Source organism: Equus przewalskii, chromosome 27 (assembly GCF_037783145.1).
Source record: "Equus przewalskii isolate Varuska chromosome 27, EquPr2, whole genome shotgun sequence".
Lineage (NCBI taxonomy): Eukaryota > Metazoa > Chordata > Mammalia > Perissodactyla > Equidae > Equus > Equus przewalskii.
This window is the reverse complement of record NC_091857.1, coordinates 14838409-14863114: the sequence shown is the minus strand read 5'-3', so window position 1 is coordinate 14863114 and position 24706 is coordinate 14838409. Positions and strand designations below refer to the sequence as shown.

The 24706-nt window shown below is 38.5% G+C and overlaps 1 long non-coding RNA gene across 3 annotated transcripts in view; it reads right to left on the bottom strand.

The window, feature by feature from the left end:
• LOC103541203 (uncharacterized) overlaps positions 1 to 15049 on the bottom strand; it is a 44941-nt gene extending 29892 nt beyond the window's left edge. For all 3 annotated transcript variants that reach the window (XR_011533887.1, XR_542416.2, XR_011533888.1), the window contains exons 1-2: positions 14591 to 15049; positions 13959 to 14016 (exon numbers count right to left, since the gene is read on the bottom strand). This is a non-coding gene — a long non-coding RNA (uncharacterized lncRNA). The remainder of the gene's footprint in view (positions 1 to 13958; positions 14017 to 14590) is intronic.
• Between the last annotated feature and the right edge of the window lie 9657 nt (positions 15050 to 24706).

Genomic DNA, 24706 nt, shown 5'->3' with positions numbered 1-24706 from the left:
CCTTGTCCACGTAGATATTGATTAATTACTTGGATCATTTCATTACCTGTCACCACATCCTGAACACCCATAAGAGACACATTAATGCACACTCTTTTCTCTTACTATCCTTTGCAAACTGCTCACGTGAAGCTGATAATCCTTTTACGTTTATTAAACTCCCCAAGACTTGTCCACCTTTGAACACTTGGAATGGAAGGAGTTACTCTCAAGAAGTGTGTTTTCAGAGGCAGCAGGACGGGAAGGGCTAAGCTGCAGCCTGGTGAGCAAAGTGCTGAGAGTTCCCTTGTCATCTCGACCCTCGTGACCCCTTCACTTCACTTCCCTCAGCTGCAAAAACACAGAGAGCTGTGTTACCCTTGCTTACTCGGGGACATGAAAAGAAAGCCATGCAACAAGAATGAGTGGAGGTCGGACTTGGCAGTGAAGTCTTGTGGAAAGAGGCGAGCTGAGAATCAGAGGACCTGGACACTCTTTTCCACAAATCAGGACTATGTGACCACAAACAGGCCAACACTTTCATTTCTTTGTGACAAAATGGCCATAATCACAACAGAAAACTTAAATGTGTAGACTTTTAAAAAAAGGAACACTTTCGAAAGTATTTTAAAATCTAAAAAAGGCTGAATTAATTTGATATATTATTATAACTATGAAATAACTGAATAAAATCTGACTTCATAATTCATTTTTCTGGGTTTGAATAGGAACCAAATAAGTTTTTAGTCTTATGGTAAATGTCCTTTAGTGAAAGGAGTTTTAAGGTTTTACTCAATAGGAAAATAGATTACCAAAAAACAAATAAAAAAGCTTCTTAAGAACATTGGTTCTTGGATATTAAATAACCTCTAAAAACAAGGTTGTGATAATACATTGAAGTGAATCAGAACCCAGTGGACTGTGTTCTGTCAAATGATTTTAGAAAGAGAGAAAATATTTACTTAGATATGATTGGAATTTCAGGAGGGACAAACAGAATATATTTTATGCTGTGTTTCTGGTATTTAAAGTTTGCAGTAATGTGTTTAAAACTGTGTTAAACAAGAGAAGATTTTTTTAAAAGACACCAGTAAAAAAAATGTAGCCATTACTTTTAACCGGAAAATACCTATTAGCTACAATTCGGTAATTTCCTTTGTTATTTCTCAAACTCAAGGATTTTGAATGACTCTAGCAAATCAATAGCTTAAAAGACACATCCTTATGTGTGCATACTATTTTTACATGGCAATTCCAACAAACAACACTCAAGGTCAGTAGGAGCTAAGAACAGTATGTGAGGAAGCTTAGAAATGCAAGACAAAAACTTTCAACTTATCGGCCTCTTTTCTTGATCAAAGACTACAAAATACCATAGAGCTATTGGCCATCCTTCTGAATATTAATCATACTATAGAAACACCACCTTGTTTTATTCTCCTAACTACCTAGGGAGTCTCATTCTCCTAAATACATTAAGGATTTAACATTTTCAATTTGGATGGTGTTCACATTATGTGGGTAAATTGACACAAAATTGTTTCCAGGAAGAGTTTAAGTGACTTGAGGTCAAAGCAGCGCTGAAAGGGAAGTGCCTCTCGGTTTTGCCCACACTATCTAAAAATAAAGGCTGCTATTGTAATTCTCTCTTCCTTGCCGAGCTGTTTGCTCTTTCATAGAAAATGAAATTATGCAGAAATTACATGAAAAATTGTGTATTGTGACTTGGAAAAGGGGGGAGGGGGACAGAAAACGACTTATGGGAAGCAGAAACTATAACAGAAAATCAGAATACAAAAACCCAGAAAAAACAATTGCTGTACTTAGCTCAAACATTATATCTTTTACCAAAGCAATTATATAAACTGAAATCATAACCTAATTTTTGCCTAATTACACCTTATAATATAAGACACAATTATAATTGAATTTGTGCCGTGGTTAAGGGATTGCTCTTCTCCCTTACCCTGCAGGATCCGGACTGCTCTGAGGCACTTATGCCCAGTCAGTGTTAACTCTATTCGACGGGAGGAAAAGTCTTCGGCAGTCCGCTCATGCAAGTTTCTTCAGCTGAGTGAGTTAAATGGTGCCTGGAAAGTGTTTGAAATAGTATCGAAGTGGGGATATCCAAAATAGGGCTTATATCAGTGAAATTGTCCTATTATGCCATTAAATTAATAAAGACCTTAAATAATTTTTAAAAATACACACAAAACTTTAAAATTCATCCATTCCTGAATCTGTAGAGACAAACTCTTGATTACATCTAACCAAAATCAGGTAAACCATTTTTTTCTATTACTTACCCACTAGTGTCAAAAAAAGAAGGAAACTAATACTTCTGGCATCTTCTATGTCACAGGATCTTTCAAACGCTTTCTCTTTAGTCCTTACAACAATCTCATGAGTCAGGTTTTATTATTTCTGTTCCACAAATGAGGAAACAGAGACACATAATTTTCCTGAGTAAATGACAGGGCAGTGATTCAAATTAATTTAGTTCAAAGAAATTTTATGGCAAAAAAGCTGAGAATGTGTAGCAAAAAGATAATAAAGTGGCATTATTTTTTCTGTAGGAGTGATTTTCATAATACAAATCGCACAACCTAAATAAGGGTCAGCAGATGATTTACCAAGTAATTAGTATATTTCAGAATCAGATCAGTGCAAGGAAAGACTGACCATTCCATGTAGACAAACGCTCTATGTTCTGCTATAGACACCAGTGCAGTCTAGGTCAGTTTTTCAACAACAGAGCCCCTGCGAGTTCTTTAGACTATTTTAAAAGTTGCTTTATTTATTAATTGTTTTATTATCCTATTGTTGATACTCTAAAAATCATTAATTAATTGCACAAGCACCAATACTGCCTTCTGATCTCAGTGCTTGCATTTCTCATATGTGAGTTCTAATGATACCACCTTCCTTGTACAGACTAAAGAGAAAACAGAAACCAACATAACGCTTAACTGATGTGTTCCCACTAGTAAAACCTAAAAGATATCAAGTTATACTATATGAATGAAGTCTCCTGGAAAGAGAGAAAGACCTGGGAGAATTTATTTATCAGGCAGTACATGCAAATAGAGACACGCTAAATATTCTTTAACATACTATAGGAGTCAGAATTATACTCTCATAGGCAGCATTTTAGTTTCAGGAAAAAGAATGATCTGTCACATTAAATTAAATAATGTATTCTGAAATAGTTATCACAAAAAAAATACTTTGGGAATAATTTAACAACACATGAGCAAAACCCAAATATTGAAAACTGCAGAATACTGACGTGAGAAACTAAAGTCCTAAATGAATGGAGAGAGAGACTATATTCATGGGTAGGAAGAATAAATCTTGTCAAAAGGTCAATTCTCCTCAAATTGATGTATAGATCCAACAGAATCCCAAGTAAAATCCAAGATGACTTGCAGTGTGAGGTAGAAATGGAAAAGATTCTAAAATTTGTATTAAAATACAAAGGACATAGAACAGACAAAACAATTTTTTTTTTAAAAAAAGGGCCACTTTGAAAGATTGTTAAACTACCTGATTTTGGTACCTACCAGAAAGCTAAGGAATTAAGACAGTGTTGTATGCAGAGCAAGAAAAGACAAATAGATCAGTGTAATAGACTAGAAAGTCTACACCTGGATCCACATATATAATCGATTTATTTTAAGAACGATACCAAGGTAATTCAATAAAGGATCGTTTTTTTCAACAAACAATACTGAAACAACTAGGTATCAGTTTAGAACAAACTACTCTCAATGCTCACCTCACATTATGCAGAAAAATTAACTTAAAATAGATCATAGACATAAATAGAAAAAGGCCTCATCAAATGTAAAAGCATTTGCTCTCAGAAAGACACCATTATCAAAGTCAAAATGCAAATCACAGTCTAGAAGAAAATATCTGCAATTTACCTATCTAGCAAAGCATGCCCTGAATATAGAAAGAACTCTTGTAACTCGAGGGTAAAATAAAACTATATATTTTAAAAAGCAGCAATTCGAATAAACTGTTCATAAGTGAAGATATATGAGTGGCTGAATAAACACAAAAAGATGCTCAACGCGATTAATCATCAAAGAAATACAAATTGAAACTTTAATACAATATCATCATACACCCTAAAAAATAGGTAAAATTTAAACTGCAGACAACACCATGTGTTGACAAGGAGGTAGAACAATGAAAATTTTCAAACATGTTGTAAAAGTATAAAATTGCACATCAATTTTGGAGAACTGCTTGGCAATTTCTTATAAAGGAAAACGTATATTTACCATGTTACCTAATAATAAATAAAAACACAGATGTCTGAAAAAGACTTTTAAATGAAAGTTTATAACAGTTTTATTTAAAATAACAGCTTGAAATCATCCAAATATTCACCGACTGTTGAACAGATAAACAAATAATGATTGTGCATGTGTCCAGTGGAATTCCACTCAGAAATCCAAAGAATAAGATTACTGATATGCACAACAACATGAATCTCAAAAATATTATGCTCTCAAAAGAACCCAGACACAAAAGTGTATATACTGTATGATCCCATTCATTTGTAGTTCTGGAACAGGCAAAACTAAACTATAGTGGCAGAAAGCAGATCAGTTATTGTCTGGGGTTCGGGGTGAATAGGGAGAAATTAACTGCAAAGGGACAGGAGGGAGCATTTTTAGATGATGAAGATGTCCTATATCTTGATTGCAATGGTGTTTGCATGGATATATACGTTTGTCAAAACTCATAAAACTGGGGCCAGCCTTATGGCCAAATGGTTAAGTCTGTGCTCCTGCTTTGGTGGCCCTGGGGTTTGCTGGTTCGGCTCCTGGGTGTGGACCTACACACCACTTATCAAGCCACGCTGTGGTGGTGTCCCACGTAGAAGAACTGGAACAACTTACAACTAGGATATGCAACTGTGTACTGGGGCTTTGAGGAGAAAAAAAAAAGAGGAAGATTGGCAACAGATGTTAGCTCAGGGCCGATCTTCCTCACCAAAAATAGCATACTTTAAAAAAAAAAAAACTTCATAAAACTGTATACTTAAAACAGGTGCAGTTCGTTGTATGTACTTATTTGCCAATAAAGTTTATTTAAAAAGTCAAAATAGTACATTGAAAAAGGTAAATATAGAAAGTCATTGAGACTTGTTTTCTTGGTCAGAGTTGGAAAACTCTATCGTGGTTCTAAAGTGCCTTCCAGTCCCCTATTATAGAACTTTTTGTTATAATTGTTTGTGTTACCATCTGTTTCTAGAGTCTCCGATGTTGTCATGCCCTCCCTTTAAGGCAAATCAACAACAATGGTTTGCCCCTGTCAGTGCCCTGTGTTTTCTTCTGAAGCTTCGGCTTAGGAAGGACAAAAAGAGGGTTCGAGAATAAAGACAGCCCAGACTCCAGAGGAAATACTGATTATTCTGTAGTCGTGGGAACATATAAGTGCCAGAACTGGTTTTAAACTTGTCTGATCCATCAATGACAGTTCTACAGCAATGGTAGCGGCAGAATTAGTTTTCAATCTGTCTCCTTGATCAGGGACAATTCGCTTCAGTGAACATACCTCTGCAACAAGACAAAACAGGCTCCAGGAATGCTACCGCCCTACTTCTGCTTCTATCAGCAACATGAAATTAGCTTCTAAGATTGACTCCAACCCACTCCCACTTCTATAACAAGCACAACCCAAAACAAAGTCTTCCTAATGGCTATCAATCTGCTTTGTTCTACAAGATTATGCCTAACCATCAGAGCTTTCCCCTGCTTATGCTGTAATTTTGGCACTTATTTTGCAGATATTGAGTGGTGGTCTTATCTTTTGGCAATTCCCAGATCCTCTTTTACAGATGGAGAAAATGAGGCATGAGAAAATTGAAGGTTTTTAAAAATATGTAACTAACAATCATATAACTAATATAATCCAGTAGGAACTAAACATCAGTCTGCTGATAACAGGTCTAGTACTCTTTCTCCTCTGATATTCGTATATGCACACATGGACACACACAGACATACATAATTGACATAAAATTCTTTAAGATAATAGATGCTATATAATCAGTTTCATGGTTATTTAATCCTTTTTGACTTAGACATTAGGGATTCAAAGATGAATAATATTCCTCCTAATATCAAGGGGATCACAGAAGGAGACATCCAGGCAAGAAATAATAGCAAGGTGATGTGATAAATAGAAAACAAATAACCTAGATCTGTATTCTAGATTTACTGCTCATTAGCAATATAATGCTGGATAAGTTAGTTACCCTCTCAAAGTTTCAGTTGTATTATCCATAAAATGCAAACAATAAAACATAATTGAAAGAGTTTTCGGGAGTTTGAAGATTCATGATAACGTAGTTAAAAATCAGTGATCAAAACAAAAATAGTTGCTCTTCTTATTTCATCAACATCATCATTCCCAATAAAATAGGTAGAAAGTGGTTTATCAACAGACAAGAGAGAATGGTTGTCATTTTGAAAAGAAGGTGATATATGGTATGAGTTTATGAGAGTGGATGAACAGGAATAATTTCAGCAGAAAGGAAGACAGGTGGGAGTGGGAGGTGGCAATGAAAGCATTCCAGGCAGTGGCTAGAGCACACATAAATCTCTAGAAGTACAAATAATCATAAGTAATATTTACGGGATACATACTCTCCACTAGGCACTGTGCTGTCATTAATATCTGACCTCACTCAATTCTCACAACAATCCTAAGAGTTAAGTATTTCAATATTGCCATTTTACAGGTGAGAAAACAGGAGCACAGAAAGGTTTTGTAACTTGTCCAAAGTCACAAAGCTATTCCATAGTAGGCGTAGGAATTGAACCCGAGTAGAACATGACAGCTTACATGCTACTTATTATGCAATAAAGAACGTACTTTCAGGGAGATGACTATTTCATGTAATTTTCATGGCTATTTATGTCAGTTAAGTTTTTCAGAAGCCAATGAAGGCATTCGGAAGACTAGTGTATTCAAAAAAAACTTAATAGAGCCTTAATTTCTTTTGCAATATGATTTAAATGATAATTGTAGTACAAAGTGCAGTATAAAAATTCAGGTGTGAACAAAACACAATTTTATCTCTCTATTACTCCATTTGTTTTCTATCATAAGCTTCCAAGCAATCAGGTCACAAAAATTTAATATCCATTAAATATCCATTTGTCTTATTATTGGATTTCAAATCCTGCGATGGGTGGGAATTACTGGGCATATGGCCCTTGTGTTATAATCTGTATGTGCTGGCATCTCCTGAGATCACCTGAGAAATCCACATTTATATGTGGATTTCTGTCCAGGTAGCTCACTGCTAAGTCATTGGCCCCTCCCATCCAAAAGGCTCCTTCATTCATGCTCTCTCTAGGCTACCTCCCATTTCCTTTCAGAGAATATAGGATCTTTCGGGTGTTCCTCGTCACACAAGTCACAGAGACTTACAGGATGAGAGGCTATCATCTCTGTTACTTTCTGGATCCTCTTAGTTTTACGGGATATTTGTACTTCTCAGGTACCAACGTGGGATGTGAGGAAAGAGTGTGTTATCATAAGTTGAGCAGAGATGTTTCCACCTAAATCCATTTTGTTTCTTTCCTGGGCCAATATTCCATCCTCTGTTGCTGGGAGACGCGGCCACGTAACTGAGTTTTAACCAATGAGATACGAGCAGAAATAATACAGGCCACTTCCAGCCTGGCCCCTAAAACTGCCACTCCTGCTCCTCTTTGTTCTTTCCCCCTCCATTGTCATGACACAGACAAATGAGGCCCTAGAGGCTGCAGAGATACAAGCTGGGAAAGACCTTGCTTCCTGAATGATAGAGTAGAGAGTCATAATCTGGAACACCCACAAGGACTGTTATTGATCAAGAAATAAACTTCTGTCTTTGTCTCGCCATTAGTAGATTGTGTGTTTCTTAGCCACAGGCTAGTGCATCCTCAATAATACACAGACACATCTGATTAGGTATGTTAAACAGTGGCTTCTTTTCTGTAACATTGATGCCTCATGGGGCGCACTTGGGGAAAAGAATACAGGCATCATTTGCACTCCAATCCCCCAAACCTATCTGGAGCGTCTGAATGACCCCCTGAGTTCACCCAGGAGAGAGGTCGTCCCTCTTTTCTAAAGGACTCCCCATATTTATCCACTCATTGCTTCTCCATCTTGCTCCCCTCTTTCCCCCAGCTCCAAGAATCTTTATTATTTTGGTGGGGAGGCAGAAAGTCTTGTGTTACTCATCAAATACTTCTTTTTTCTAACCATGTTGAAGAGATTAAAATATCATTAATTGAGTATTTTGGAAATAAGTAAGAAAATAAATAAGCAGTGCTCTAGCTGACTGAGAGAAGAGCAAAGAGTACAAACCAAAGCAAAATTGGAGCAATCTTTATTAATATTTCCAAATATTATCTCCCAACATTTGCGGTCCTCCATCAAATGGACCACATGCCTAAGACCTGCATTATCTCTTAGGGTCTCAGTAATTAGCTTGAGTCCTACTCAGAATTTTGGGAACTATGATACTTGAAAATGATTTTTGATAGTGAAGAATTTGGTCAATGCACAAATGTTTATTGAATACCTGCTACATATGCCAGTCAGTGTCCTAGGTGTTGAAATATCCAGAGGTACAAATTCTTGTAGGGCAGGACCAAGAATCTCTATTTTTCTCCCAAGATGCAAGTACCCAGTGGAGCTACCCTCCCTCCTTCAAGCAGGACCCATTCTGAGATAGCAGAACAAGACAGAGACCACGGCAAGGTTCTGTAATTCTCCACAGATATTTTCATGAAGTTGCTCATGTGCCCCTGGAACCATCTAGGTGTGCTAATATGTGAAAAGACGAGTGTAGTTCCCCTTGCATTGCTTCTAGGAAGTAGTTAGTGCCATGGGCTGCTGAAGTCCAGTTCTTGTCCTGAGACACATTTCCTCACCTCCTCACTGTCTGCAGAAAGTAATCACAAGGGTTTTTGATGTAGGACACAGATACTTAGGAAAATGGCCAACTGCCTCAAATTCTTCTGGGGTCTGCCTCACTCCTTAAACTGGAGCATAGGAGCACATATTCAAACCATATACTTCACACATGCTTGGATAAACTATAGTTTCCTGATTAAATATGCAGAGTAAATTCCAACATCGGTCCCAGGTGATATGTTGGGTGTTAAGTTTCCTAAAATAATTTTTTTACTGGTTTCTCAGTCATGATTCTGTCTTGGTTTTAAACATCAATCAATGTTGTACAAAGTCTCACTCTAGCTGGCCAAGAGAGCAAGAAATGAAAATCAGACATAATTCTCATGTAATAAATATGAGAATTGTGACTTCAATGATGGAACATTGGAGAACTGAAGGATAGGGGATTTTTGGGCTTCTGGAGAACTTCCTTCTTCCAAAAACAACTTGATTTGCACGGGTTGGGATATTTTGAGGTTACGGGCTGTGGGTTAAAATAAAATCTCAGGACTCACAAGTCTGGTAAAACCACAAAGTTCTGTCTTAAATGGAATTTCTGGCAACACCAAGCTTTGCATTGCTTTCATCTGAAACCATAATGAGAGAAGTAAAGTTTGCATATGGGTAGAAAAAAGATAAAATAAACAAATGGCACTTGTTTATCACATAACCAAGCAAGCAGGCAGGCACACTGGTGCCGGGTCTGCCCAGCACTTGGGCAAGAATCCTGGAGGAAGGTCTAAGAAGCCAGACTACTATTGCTTCAAACACTTTCTCCCCAAAGATTTGTGCATTCACGTCTCGTCGTCCTAGGGGAGAGCATGGCGGTAAGTTTGCATATTTGTAGACAGTATGGCCGCAGCTGGGAAATACTATTGTGGGAACATGCTGGTTACAACAGCCAATGTGCTGTTTCACCAGATTTAGGCAAATTAATCCCTGTCTCCCCTCTCCCACTTCTTTTGGCTTTCTTAGTAACTTGCTTCCATCTCACTCCCATGTACTCAAGCCTTTTCTTTCTTTCTTTCTTTCTTTCTTTCTTTCTTTCTTTTAATCCCTTTACTACTGGTCACTGAAAAATCATTCTGAGTTTTGGAAAGATGGAGGAGAGGCACATTTTCCTATTTCTCCCACCAAGGACAGCCAAATATCCTGGATGCTTATATTAGACAAACAAAAGAAGGCTCTGAACAGTGGAGAGAAGAAGACAGACTGGCTAAGGACTATGGACTCGAGGAATGACACCGTGATGAGATCCCTGGGTTTTCTTTCTGCCTCATTTATCCCAGATTTGGAGCTAAAGAAGCCAGCAAGCAGGAAATGCTAATGGATATAGATAATTAAGCCTCAATAAAAAGTCATTTTTCTCTACCCAAAGGACCAGGAAAGGGGCAGCCTACACAATAACAATTTAACTCCAAACAAACACCACAGAAAAAACTGCTGCCCCATGCCACCCCACCTGCCAGGTCAGCAAAGGCCTAGTGGGAACTTTAGACTTCTCCCCTGACCCAGGCGAAGATGCACCCCTCCATGCCCCACATCTGTCGGTACGGCGGCACAGAAGGCTGAGTGAGGAGTTGGGAAGTCCAAATCCATGAAGCATTAGTGAATCTCACCCTACTCCTCTATCAGTGGGTACCATATGAGGAATCTAAACTTCTACCCTTATGTTGTGTTAATAAAGCCCCCCTCCCTGTCCATGCTTCAGCGGTGTCAGACAAGGCCTGGTAGAGAGTCAGAACTCTTACCACTGCCCAGCGGCAATGAGGCTGCTCGTACCCTTGCCCACATGTCAGTGGAAGCCATGTAGGAAGCAACAAACAGGCATTCTAGCCAGGGAGATCAGTGAAGGTCTAGTGGGAAGCTTCAATTCTCACTTCCACCCAGAAGTAATGCGGCATCCCTCAACAACCCACCCGACATCACGCTGTCAACAGAGGCCTAGTAGAAACCTGGATTTCTACCCTCTCCTAGCAGCAATGAAGACGTGCTCCCACATCCTTTGCCAGTTTCAGAGGAGGCCTGCTACAACAAAAGATTAATATAACATAATACACTCACACACCACATAACAATGTTTGGGTCAATGACGGACCACATATATAACTGGTTCCACAAGATTAGTACCATATAGCTGAGGTGTACAGTAGGCTATACCATCTAGGTTTGCGTACACACACTCCATGATGTTTGCACAATGACAAAATCAGCTAATGATGCATTTCTCAGAATGTATTGCTGTCCTTAAGTGACACACGATTGTACTCAAAATGTCCAGGATGCAATCATAAATCACTCATCATACTGAAAACCAGGAAAATTTCAACTTGAATGAGAAAGGAAGATCTATAGATGCCGACTCCAAGATGGCACAGATGCTGGAATTATCTGACAAGGAATTTAATATCATTCTTATTTGGCAGATTTACTATAACTGTTAGTTTCTCAGTGAAGTGGAAAGCTCACGTAAAATACATCTAATGAATTATAATCCACCTTTAATGAAATGTATTTATGAAAATGGTCACTTAACACCAAGAACCATAAAGAAATTGATGACCACAAATACTGATGGCTTTTTACAAGTGAGACTGGAATTAGATTTAAAAAATTAAGAATCAGGTGATAAAGCATCCATGTTTCACTCCGTCTACACATGAAACCACTGTCAACTGAGTTATGGATTGGGGTTCATTTGTCCACAAACATTTATTTTCATGTTCTCCTTCACCATTCTTTCCAAGCCCTGCACATACACCTCATAATCACTTACAAGTGCCTACATACATAATTGCTTATAAATTAGAATTATTCAAATATAGTCAAACATAATTATGAATATTATTTGTGAGAATGGAACCTAGTGAACATATGTTAGGGTACTCCAGAGAAACTGAACTTATAGGAGATACTATAAATCTCTCTATATACCTCTATCTATATCTATATAGCTGTATGTATGTATATCTATATGTCTATATCTATATATCTGTATATATGTCCAGAGAGAGAGAGATTGATTTATTATGAAGAATTAGCTCACAAGATTATGGGGACTGAGAAGTCCCACAATCTGCCATCTGCAAGCTGGAGACCTGGGAAGCTGATGATGTCGTTCAGTCAGAGTCCGAGGGCCTGAGAACCAGGGGAATCTGTGGTGTAAGTCCCAGACCAAGGGCAGGAGAAAACCAATGTCCCAGCTCAGCAATCAGGCAGAAGGGGCAAATTCTCCCTTCCTCTGCCTGTTTTGTTCTATTCAGTGGATGGATGATGCTCATACACTTTGAGGAAGGCCATCTGCTTTACTGAGTGCACCGATTCAAAGGCTAATGTCATGCAGAACTGTTCTCACAGACACACCCAGGAATAATGCTTAGCCAAATATCCGGGTACCCCACACTCCAGTCAAGCGGTCCATCAAACTCTAAGTTAAATAATTAATTTCTATTTGCTCTGAATTACTTTCCTTCCTTACAGGGTTCTCAGTATCTAGTTCCTTGAAAAACAAGCCCAAAATTATTTTACCAAATTTGATAGTCTTGAAGATACCATTTCACTGCAAATGCTGTTTCTTCTCTCTTGCTTTTTATAGTCAAATTTTATTGTCTTTATTTATGAGATAATATCATGATTCAGAAGCAATACAAGGCTTTTTATAGAATTTTTTTCCTCTGAGATAGGACTGTAAAAGTTCTCATAAACCTCCCACTCTTAAAAGGAGGAGTTGGCAGATCCTTCTAGGGTTTCAAAACCATTGGACAGCTTCAACTGTGTGGTCATTTGTCTTAACATGATACCTTTCACCTGGTTTCTAATCTCAAGAGAAAAAAAAATCATAGATGACTAACTTTTCCATTTAAACAAATGTAAAAAGATGAATTTATCACTTTGCAATTTTATTGGTTTTATTTGGAGATTTGTGAATCTCACAGATGAGTCTTCTTAGATTAAAAAAAGGAGGGTATTCAATTTGGATATAAAATAAAAGAAGGAAGAAAGAATGGAAGAAAAGAATGAAGTTCTTCTCTGACGCAGCATTTCTAACGTTACCATATTTGTAAGGAATTGTTCCTTGTCTTATAAAACAAATAAAACCATCTGACTGTGTTGTGAACAGGGTTTTTGAAAATTGCCCAAAACACAGAAAATGGGACTTTTCTACCCTGGACTTTGTAGTATCGCAGAGTTATCTGAGGTAGAGTACAATAATTATAATTCTTTCCAAATGAGTAAACCACAAAAATGTAGGAAGCAGAAAATTACTTGCAAGCAAAATGGAACTAGTATTTATAGTAATTAAGAGATGAAGAGTTTGGGGAATTAATTTAAGGAGGGGGAATCTACTTAATTAGATAACACAATTGTAGAAACTTTACAAAAACATTATATGCTAAGCAGCCCAGCTCCACTCTCCAGTATCTGAGACATCTACCCTTTCAGCTATATGGTTTCGACAGAAATGTGAGATGCAAACATTTGAGCTTCACCCATGCTGTATTTTCCTTTCTGCTTAAATTACAATTGATTGTGCATGATTGGAAAACATGGTAATGATATTTGGAAACTCTTAAACCTTTATAAATTAACTTTGAGATATGGTTAATCTTTATGTTAGTAGGTAAATTCTAGAAATCTTAGCACAAAAATAAGCTCAAATGTATAAAACCTTCCTTCAGATTTTTAGGATTCAGTCATATTTCTGTGTAATATCCTGGGAAATAGCAAATTCTTGCTCCAATTTAGTTCTTCTTTGCTTGGTTCTGCAAACACCACAAAACAAACTCTGGACAATAATGATTCAGAACATTACAAGGGTGGTATGAAATGCCAGGATTTCTGGAGAAATGCCTGGGGGGTAAGAGCTATCTGAAGTTCTAATAATGTTCAGATCCACTTGGAAAGGAGTTAGTTTTCTTACAGATGATATCTCGAATCTGTTGTTTTATAGTAAACTCCCATAGTCAAAGAGTTATAAAAGAGTAAATTGTAAATTGGCCCACCTGTTGTGCTCTGCCATGGCACTTCAACAGCTTTTGAGAATTATTTCTGCAAGTTGAACTGGAAAAATGTTATGGGAGTTAAATGACATTAGAAAAAGCAAAGTCGAAACAGAAATCCTTCTGGAACAGCTTTTACACACTACTTTACAGTTTACAACGTGTTGTACATGCAGCCTCAGAGATGGCCTGTTCATTCCCATCCAATCACGTTGGATGGAATACAATTCCATGTCTTAGATGATTCAGCAGTACATAAAACCAGCTTGGCTCTAACCATGCAAATACAATCTGAACTCAATTTTTAGGAAACCACAGATTTTCCCCTTAGGAAATGGACTGTTTGTGGGCAGGCTGTCTCTTTTATAAGAAAATTATTTTCCAACGGAGCATTTTCACAGGCTAAAACTGAGAATTCCAGTACTTTCACTGCATAAATGTACCTAAATATTTCAACAGAATATTCCAAAGACTAAACATGAACTATCTTCTTGTTTTTGCAGTTTAAATACCTCTATGAAGCCCTATGTAAGATTCTACTTGAGGACTGATTTCCCTTATGGATGAATCAGTGGATTCCAAGTCTTGCAAAATCCCTTGCTTTCACTTAGAAAAAAGAAAGTAATCTCACTTACCTTGCGCCAGTTATCAATTGATTACCTCTCATCTTCAAATCCACCTTCTACTGCCTTGCTTGTGATACTGGAGCTGGACCCTGTGAATATTTCTCTTTTTTCAGATGGCATAATGTTAAGTGTTGTCAACAGATGGCTCTAGAAAACACTGCAGGAAAAAGAGGCTTTGTTCCAGGATGGTTTTGTCTGCTTGATACTGTGGTGCACAATATCCAGCAGTGAGCTCTGGTGAATGGTACCTCCCTGTGGGCAACTTCCTCTGGCACTTCAGAGGGCAGCTTCCCAGCAAATTCCATGAGGCAGCATTTCCCTATGGACAGTCTTCCAAGCACCCGCAAGGTGGCTTCTTAGCAATTTCGGCTGGCAATGTCCCTCAGAGAGCTTCACCATCCAACGGGCCATGGCCATGGCCACACCTTCTCCACTGGAGGGGAGGAGTACCTCTTCCAGATTTGTTCCTTCTTTTGGTGCTTTGCCTCAGGACTAGAGGGAATGGCTTCTCCTTATATCTGTTCTTCCCTTATTCTTTAGAGTTTTTTCTGTTGGTGGTAATCTAGATTGGTTATAGTTATTAATCATTTATATTAAGTTTTCTTTGTTAAAATTGTGATGTGATTCCCATCTTCTGATTGGACCCTGAATAATGATACCTTCAGTTTTAAATTCAATAGTAACTGTCAATACAAATACAAAATTGTTTCAAAAAAAACTCATGACATTATAATGTAGGAAATTCTAAGCAATATCTCGAGAAAATATGATCCCACAACTTTTCTTTAAGTAGATATTATTTTTAAAGTACCCACTTACTGCCAACATAAATAAACTATCTAAGAAATATTATCAAACTAATTTGTTTATCTCTGCTGTTTGAAACGAAATTTCCTTCAGTGGAAATGCTACTGAAATATGCATGTAGGTATCGATCAGTAAAAATGCCAAATGAAATGAGATCAACTACGTACTTTTAAAAGAAGTAGATTTGTATACACGTTAGATTACATAACTTAAAACACCTCTGAACTTACCAGAACAGAAGGCTACTCCCTATCACTAATGTAGACACTTAAAAGCGCTTGGATCAAAGGAACTGAGATAATATTTAGAGATATTAAGGGCCACTTTTGCCCTTAGCCAAATAAATATGTATGTAGGGTAACATTCCCTTTCACAACTTTCCCATTAAAGGTGCCCTCCCTTCCCCTCCTCCAGGTGCAGAATACTCTCAAGATGTCAGAACTTAGTTTTATAACTTCCTGTAGATTTAAGGTTATTTAGTTGCTAGCAGAAACTTATGATGTCCAACTTAAGCAAGTATGAAATTTATTTTAATGTTATTGGGCAGCTTACAAAATTGGCAGGAAGTCGAGAGTCAGGCTGAGGAAAGGCTTGGAACAAGAGCTTCTCTGGAGTTCCATGCAGCAGGCATGCCATCCATCATTCTGTCAAGGACAACTGGAAGAAGTAATGAGCTCTGAACTCTCTTCTGTCCTAAGTCTCTCAACTCGAAAGTCGGAGTCCTCAGAGGGCAAGCCCAGTTTCTCCAGCTGACTCACATGCCCATTCCTTGCTTTGAAGAGAGAGCATTGTGATTTTCAGTCTCACCAAAATGGCAAAAATTGGGAGAATTAATTAACTCAATGGAAATCAGGATGATATTAGCTTAAGTAGGGTGAAAGGATACTGGGAGCTCAAACCACTTTTCCACTACATAGACCACTGAGATCAAGTCTGTCATTCCTTAAGCACCACAGCTAGCAGGTAAGTATTAGATGAAATACACTCAAACAATAATTGACTACAATAGTTGAAAGTCTGATAAACTTAGTCTCCTGTGAGCTAACTATATGTTAAAAGGGGAACTTGGAAACTCCAAAGAACACCGAAGAGACAGACCTACTTTGTATGTTCCCCAGTGCATTTCCCATGGTGAACTACTATCAACCTTTATCCCACCAGATCAAAAATATCATCGATGGCAATGTGGCATCTATGGCTAAAATGTTCTCTCTTCTCCAAGAAGAAAAAAGAAGGTCTGGTGACTACTTAATTTCTTTCACTGTCCTTAGGACCCACTTAAAAAAGATGCTCGAATGGTCGTGAGGAGTTGCTGTCTGAGTATATTAGTTTCCTGTGGCTACTGTAACAAATTACCATGAACTTGGTGGCTTCAAATAGCAGAAATTTATTCTGCCACATTTCTGGAGGCCAGAAATAGAACACTAGTTTCCCTGAGCTGGAATCAAGGTGTTGGCAAGGCTGTGCTCCCTCTGGAAGCTCTAGGGGAGGACCCATTCCTTGCCTCTTCCAGCTTTTGGTGGTTGCTGGTATTCCTTTGCTGTGACCATTCACTCCAATGTCTGCGTCCATCTTTATATGGCCTTCTCCTTTTCTGTCTTCTCCTCTTCTGTCTGTCTCAATTTTCCTTCTGCCTCTCTCTTACAAGTATACTTGTGATTGCATCTAAATCTCCTTCAGATAACCCAGGATAATCTCCAATGGCAAGATCCTTAATTTAATCACATATGCAAAGACCTCTTTTAAGGTAACATTTGTAGGTTCCGGGGATTATACCTGATATCTGTTGGTGGCCATCATTCAGCCTACTGCACTGAGCATCACCCAAAGAGCTTTGACTTTTCTCTGGATGTAATGCTGAATGACTTTGGGCTATTTCCCTTGGTGCCAGGGCAAATGTATTCTAGAAAAAAAATGATGTATTCTGGAAAGAAAAAGAGAGATTATGGAGCACCTGCCCCACTAGCATCTGGATGTAACCATGTGACTAGGGTTTGTCCAATGAAAGTGGGTGGAAGTGACTGATATATGTCATTCTGGGCCAAATTATTAAGAAGCTAGTGTGCCTCCACAACAGTCTCTTTTCCCTTCTGCTGGCTGGATTAAGACTATGAAAAGTGGTTCATTGAGACACAAAAAGGAAGAACCTGAGTCCCTCAATGGTTGTGTGAAAGAAAGGTATCTGCCAATATATCCCAAACAGGAAAAATACAAGAAACATAGAACTGGAAGAATTATAGTGAAAATGCAAACACCAAACACATAAAGAAGATCTTAAAGACATCAGAGAGAAAAAATAGACCACCTACAAAGGCATGATAGATTGAATGATGACAGTTAGATTAGCGATAGAATTTTCAACAGTAACAAGGGAAGAAAGAAGACAGTAGAAAGACCTTAAAGTGTTGAGAGGAAACATGTATCAACTAAGAATTATGTACCCAGCCAAACTCCATTACTGGAACAAGAATGAAGAAAAGGTATTTTAGAAACCAAAACCTTTGAATGTTTATCACCTTAACTAAAGGAATTTCAGATGTACTGCAATAAGGAGAAAATGGATACAGGTTGACAGTTGGAACATAAGAAATATTGAACAAATAAAATTATAAATTTGTCCATAAATATAAAACAATTTGTATGTATGTTATTAATGATTAATATTTAACTTTGAAAGTTAAAAAAAAAGAACAGAACTAAACTACTGAGTAGCTAGAGTAGTGGAGTGAGCTGTTAGACTGTTGTACTTGAGCCAACTGCCAATTATTAAATTTGACTGTAGGGCCGGCGCAGTGGCGCAGCAGTTAAGTATGCACGTTCCGCTTCAGCGGCCCAGGATTTGGATCCCGGGTGCAGACATAGTACCACTTGGCAAGCCATGCTGTGGTAGGTGTCCCACATATAAAGTAGAGGAAGATGGGCACAGATGCTAGCTCAGGGCCAGTCTTCCTCAGAAAAAAGAGGAGGATTGGCAGCAGATGTTAGCTCATGGCTAATCTTCCTCAAATAAATAAATAAATTTCAGTGTACACTCTGAATTTAGATTCCACCTCAGGTTACAGCAAAGACCCATCTGAGGATGCCTATTAAAAGAAATAATCAAGAGATCTCGTCAAGATGGCACTGTGAGCAGATGTTGAACTCGCCTCCTCCCACGAACACAACCAGGTTACAAGAATTTTGGGAAGAATCACCCTGGATTGAAAACTGAAAACTGGATAAAAATAACCCCCACGACAAGGGACAGTCCTGACGAAAGCAGAAGAGGCAGTAACTCCAGCCGGAGAGGAAAAAAGCCACCTTTGGGAGCAGCGGAGCTTCTCAGCTGGCCAGGCGGGAGCCACCCTAAGGTACGCAGCCCTCCCTGGAGGAGTCAGGTCCGGAGCGGGGGCAGTACTGCTATAACCATCCTTCGGACTCAGCCCAACTGAGAGGGGTATCTTACTGTCTGGCTTTGCTGGCTATTAACTGCAGCGAGGACACCCCAGAAAAGCTATCTATCGGCGGAAAGCCAAAAAGATCCGGGTCTTAAAGGGCCCACGCACAAATTCACTCATTGCAGCAACCTAAAATCACCAGCGAGAAGGCTGACTGTCCTTTGGTGAAACAAGACTCATCTGGTGGGCTCTGGGGGCATCTTGGTGAGAGGAGGATCCTCTCCTGAGACTGAGACATTGGTGGGGGCTGTTGTTCTGAGCTGGCTCAGGTGTGCTGATACAGACACAGGTGGGGGCCATTGAGGTGCATCCCTTGGGCTGTTAGCCCAGGGGTCTGCCACACCCACTACAGCACAGATTTAATCCAGTTCAGCCAAGGCAGGCAACCCGCCCTAGGGACTGGCCCCACCTAACAGCAAGCCCTCAGGCTACTTTTCAGCCTGCATTGACTGAGTGCCTTGATCCTCTACAGGCAGGCAAGGGTGTCTGCCTCTGTGGGGCAGGGCTTGTGTGAGGACCAGGTGAACTGTGGGGGGCATTGGGGCAGAGGTGGGGGCCTCTGCAGTGTGGCAGTGGGGTACGCTCCAGGGGGTGGAGAAGTGTGCACGGACCAGGACTGTGTTGACAGTGTATGTGGTCCAGAGTGGGGTGAGGCTTATCAGCGGTGGAAGACTTGTGCTTCACAAATAGCCATAAAAAGGATCAGCCCCACCTTCCAAAGCCTGAAACAACTGAGTACCTCCCTGCCAAGGGCTAGCCCCACTCAGCTGCACTCCTAAGAGAACTGACATCAGCCTTGTTGGCCTCAGGCCTATCACAACTGTAAGCCCCTGAGCCTAGCAACCAGCTACACTGGGTACCAACCCAATTAAGAGGACACTTGCAATAAAAATGTGCTAATAGACTTTGTAGCCAGCAGTGCTGAAGTCCCTCCAAACAGGATTTACAAACAGCTGGCCAGGGAAGGAAAGATCAGACTCCCTGGGTACCTGCAGTGGGAGCAGCCCTGCCACAGCAGAAGAACACAAGTAGCCCACAAAGGGGTCACTCCTGGTTCTTATGGTCTGGTGACGAGAGGGAAGCACACTGTTGGGCCTCATAAGGCATCTCATACATAAGGCCACTTCTCCAAGATCAGGAGACATAGCCGACTCACCTAGTACAAAGAAAATAGCACAGAGAAAAGGCATAATGAGGAGCAAAGGAATACTTTCCAAGCAAAGGAACACTACAAAACACCAGAAAAAGAACTAAGTGAAACAGAAACTAGTGACCTCCTTGACAAGGAATTCAAACAAAATGTAATGAGGATGCTCACAGATATGCAGAGAAGAATGGATGAACACAGTGAGCACATCAGCAAAGAATTGGAAGATATAAAAAAGAAGCTATCAGAAATGAAGAATACAATACTTGAAATGAGAAATTCACTAGAGGGACTCAATAGCAGAGTAGAGGAAGCAGAAGAATGGATCAGCGAACAAGATGAAAGATTAGAGGAAATCACCCAAGCAGAACAGAAAAGAGCAAAAAGAATTAGACAGAATGAGAACAGTGTAAGGGAACTCTGGGACAGTATCAAGCATGCTAACATTGGGATTATAGGGGTCCCAGAAGGAGAAGAGAGAGAGAAAGGGGCAGAAAATTTATTTGTCGAAATAATAGAGGAAAATTTTCCTCACCTGAGGAAGGAAACAGACATCCAAGTTCAGGACACACAGAGAGCTCCAAACAAGAGAAGCCCAAAGAGGCCAACACCAAGACATATTATAATCAAAATGTCTAAAATTAAAGACAAAGAGAGAATCCTAAAAGCAGCAAGAGAAAGGCCACAAGTGACATATAAAGGGAAGCTCATCAGGCTGTCAGCAGACTTCTCAGCCTAGACCCTACAGGTGAGAAGAGAATGGCATGACATATTTGAAGTGCTAAAAGGAAAAAACCTACAACCAAGAATACTCTATCCATCAAGGCTCTCATTCAGAATGGAAGAAGAGATAAAGAGCTTCCCAGACAAGCAAAAATTAAAGGAGTTTATCACTAAGAAACCAGTTCTACAAGAAATGCTGAAGGGACTTATTTAAGTGGGAAAGTAATGACCACAAATAGAGATAAAAGAAAAAAAAATTATCAAAAAAATCCAAAACAACAACAAGAAAAAACAGGCAATAAAATCACTTGTAAGGTAAAAGTATAGTAAAGGCAGCAGATCAACTACCTGTGAAGGTAATATGAAGGTTAAAAGACAAATGTACTAAAATTACCTATTTCAATGACAAGAGGGTAATGGATAGACACACACTAAACAAAAGACTATATATGATGTGAAAAACATATAATGTGGGAGGAGGGGAGTGAAAAAGTAGAGCTTTTAGAAAGAGGTCAAGCTAAAGAGTCTAGCTACTCAATATAGACTGTTATATGCATAGTATATTAAATAGGATCCTCATGGTAACCACAAACCAGAAACCTATAACAAGCAGGAAAAAAAGTAAGACAAAAGAAATCAAACATATTACTAAAGATAGCCATCAAACCACAAGTGAAGAGAGCAAGAGAAAAAGAAAGGAACTGAGAAGAACCATTAAAATACCCAAAAAAAAGAAAAGTGACAAAATGGCAATAAATACATATTTATCAATAGCTACTTTAAATGTCAATGGATTAAATGCTCCAATCAAATGCCATAGGGTGGCCAACTGGATAAAAAAACAAGATCCATGTATATGCTGCATACAAGAGACACACTTCAGACCTACAGACACTCACAAACTGAAAGTGAAAGGATGGAAAAAGATATTCCATGCAAATGGCAAAGAAAAGAAAGTGCGGGTAGCAATGCTTATATCAGACAAAATAGACTTTAAATCAAAAACTGTAATAAGACACAAAGACGGGCACTACATAATGATAAAGGGAACAATCCAACAAGAAAATGTAACACTTGTAAATATCTACACACCCAACATAGGAGCACCTAACTATATAAAGCAATTATTAACAGACATAAGAGGAGAAATAGACAGTAACACAATAATAGTAGGGGACTTTAACACTCCACTTACACCAATGGATAGATCATCCAAACAGAAGATCAATAAGGAAACACTCGCCTTAAAGGACACATTAGACCAGATGGACTTAGTAGATATATACAGAACATTCCATCCAAAAACCACAGAATACGCATTCTTTTCAAATGCCCATGGAACATTCTCCAGGATTGATCACATATTAGGCCACAAAACAAGTCTCAATAAATTTAACAAGATCGAAATAATACCGTGCATCTTTTCTGACCACAAAGGTCTGAAACCGGAAATCAACTACAGAAAGAAAACCAGACAGGCCACAAAAATGTGGAGATTGAACAAAATGCTACTGAACAATGATTGGGTCAATGAAGAAATCAAAGAAGAAATAAAAACATTCCTGGAGACAAATGAAAATGAAAACACGACATGCCAAAATCTGTGGGATACAGCAAAAGTGGTTCTACAAGGGAAGTTTATGGCAATTCAGGCCTACCTCAAAAAAGAAGAAAAATCCCAAATAGATGATCTAAAAGTGCACCTAAAGGTACTGGAAAAATAACAACAAACAAAGCCCAAAATCAGCAGAAGGAAGGAAATAATAAAAATCAGAGGAGTGATAAACAAAATAGAGATTAAAAAAGCAATAGAAAAAATTAATGAAACCAAGAGCTGGTTCTTCAAAAAGATAAACAAAATTGACAAACCCTTAGCTAGACTCACCAAGAAAAAAAGAGAGAAGGCTCAAATAAATAAAATCAGAAATGAAAGAGGAGAGATTACAACGGACACCTCAGAAATACAAAAGATAATAAAAGAATACTATGAAAAGCTATACGCCAACAAATTGGATAATCTAGAAGAAATGGATAAATTCTTAGAAACATACAACCTTCCAAAACTGGACCAAGAAGATGTAGAAAATTTGAATAGACCGATCACCAGTAAGGAGATCAAAACAGCAATTAAAAACCTCCCAAAAAATAGAAGTCCAGGACCAGATGGCTTCCCTGGTGAATTCCACCAAACATTCACAGAAGACTTAATACCTATCCTTGTCAAACTCTTCCAAAAAATTGAAGAGGAGGGGAGGCTTCCTAACTCCTTCTACGAAGCAAACATTATCCTGATACCAAAACCAGACAAGGACAACACAAAAAAAGAAAATTACAGGCCAATATCACTGCTGAACATCGATGCAAAAATCCTCTACAAAATACTAGCAAATCGAATACAACAATACATTAAAAAGATCATACATCATGATCAAGTGGGTTTCATTCCGGGGATGCAGGGGTGGTTCAACATCTGCAAATCTATCAACATGATACACCACATTAACAAAATGAAGAATAAAAATCACATGATCATCTCAATAGATGCAGAGAGAGCATTTGACAAGATACAACATCCATTTATGATAAAAACTCTAAATAAATTGGGTATAGAAGGAAAATACCTCAACATAATAAAGGCCGTATATGACAAACCCACAGCAAATATCATTCTCAATGGAGAAAAACTGAAAGCTATCCCTCTAAGAACAGGAACCAGACAAGGAGGCCCACTGTCACCACTCTTATTTAACGTAGTACTGGAAGTCCTAGCCAGAGCAATCAGGCAAGAAAAAGAAATAAAAGGGATCCACATTGGAAAAGAAGAAGTGAAACTGTCACTCTTTGCAGATGACATGATTTTATAACTAGAAAACCCTAAAGAGTCCACTAAAAAACTTTTATAAATAATAAAGGAATACAGTCAAGTTGCGGGATAAAAAATCAATGTACAAAAATCCGTTGCGTTTCTATACACTAACAATGAAGTAGCAGAAAGAGAAATTAAGAATACAATCCCATTTACAATTGCAACAAAAAGAATAAAATACCTAGGAATAAACTTAACGAAAGAGGTGAAAGATCTGTACACCGAAAACTATAAAACATTGTTGAAAGAAATCAAAGACTACACAAAGAAATGGAAAGATATTCCGTGCTCTTGGATTGGAAGAATTAACATTGCTAAAATGTCCATACTTCCTAAAGCAATCTATAGATTCAGTGCAATCCCTATCAAAGTTCCAACTACATTTCTTACAGAAATAGAACAAAGAATCCTAAAATTTATATGGAACAACAAAAGACCCCAAATAGCCAAAGGATTCCTGAGAAAAAAAGAACAAAGCTGGAGGTATCACACTCCCTGATTTCAAATTATACTACAAAGCCATAGTAACCAAACAGCATGGTACTGGCACAAAAACGGACACACAGATCAATGGAACAAAATTGAGAGCCCAGAAGTAAACCCACACATTTATGGACAGGTAATATTCGACAAGGGAGCCAAGAGCATACGATGGAGAAAGGAGAGTCTCTTCAATAAATGGTGTTGGGAAAACTGGACAGCCACATGCAAAAGAATGAAAGTAGACCATTGCCTTACACCACGCACAAAAATTAACTCAAAATAGATGAAAGACTTGAATGTAAGACCCGAAACCATGAGACTTCTAGAAGAAAACATAGGCAGGACGCTCTATCACCTTGGTCTGAGTAGCATATTTTCAAGTCCCATGTCTGACCGGGCAAGGGAAACAAAAGAAAAAATGAACAAATGGGACTACATCAAACTAAAAAGCTTCTGCACAACAAAGGAAACCATCAACAAAATGAAAAGACAACCTAACAACTGGGAGAAGATATTTGCAAACCACATATCAGATAAGGGGTTAATATCCAAAATATACAAGGAACTCATACAGCTCAACAACAAAAAAACCAACAATCCAATTAGAAAATGGGCAAAAGATCTGAACAGAGATTTCTCCAAAGAAGATATACAGATGGCCA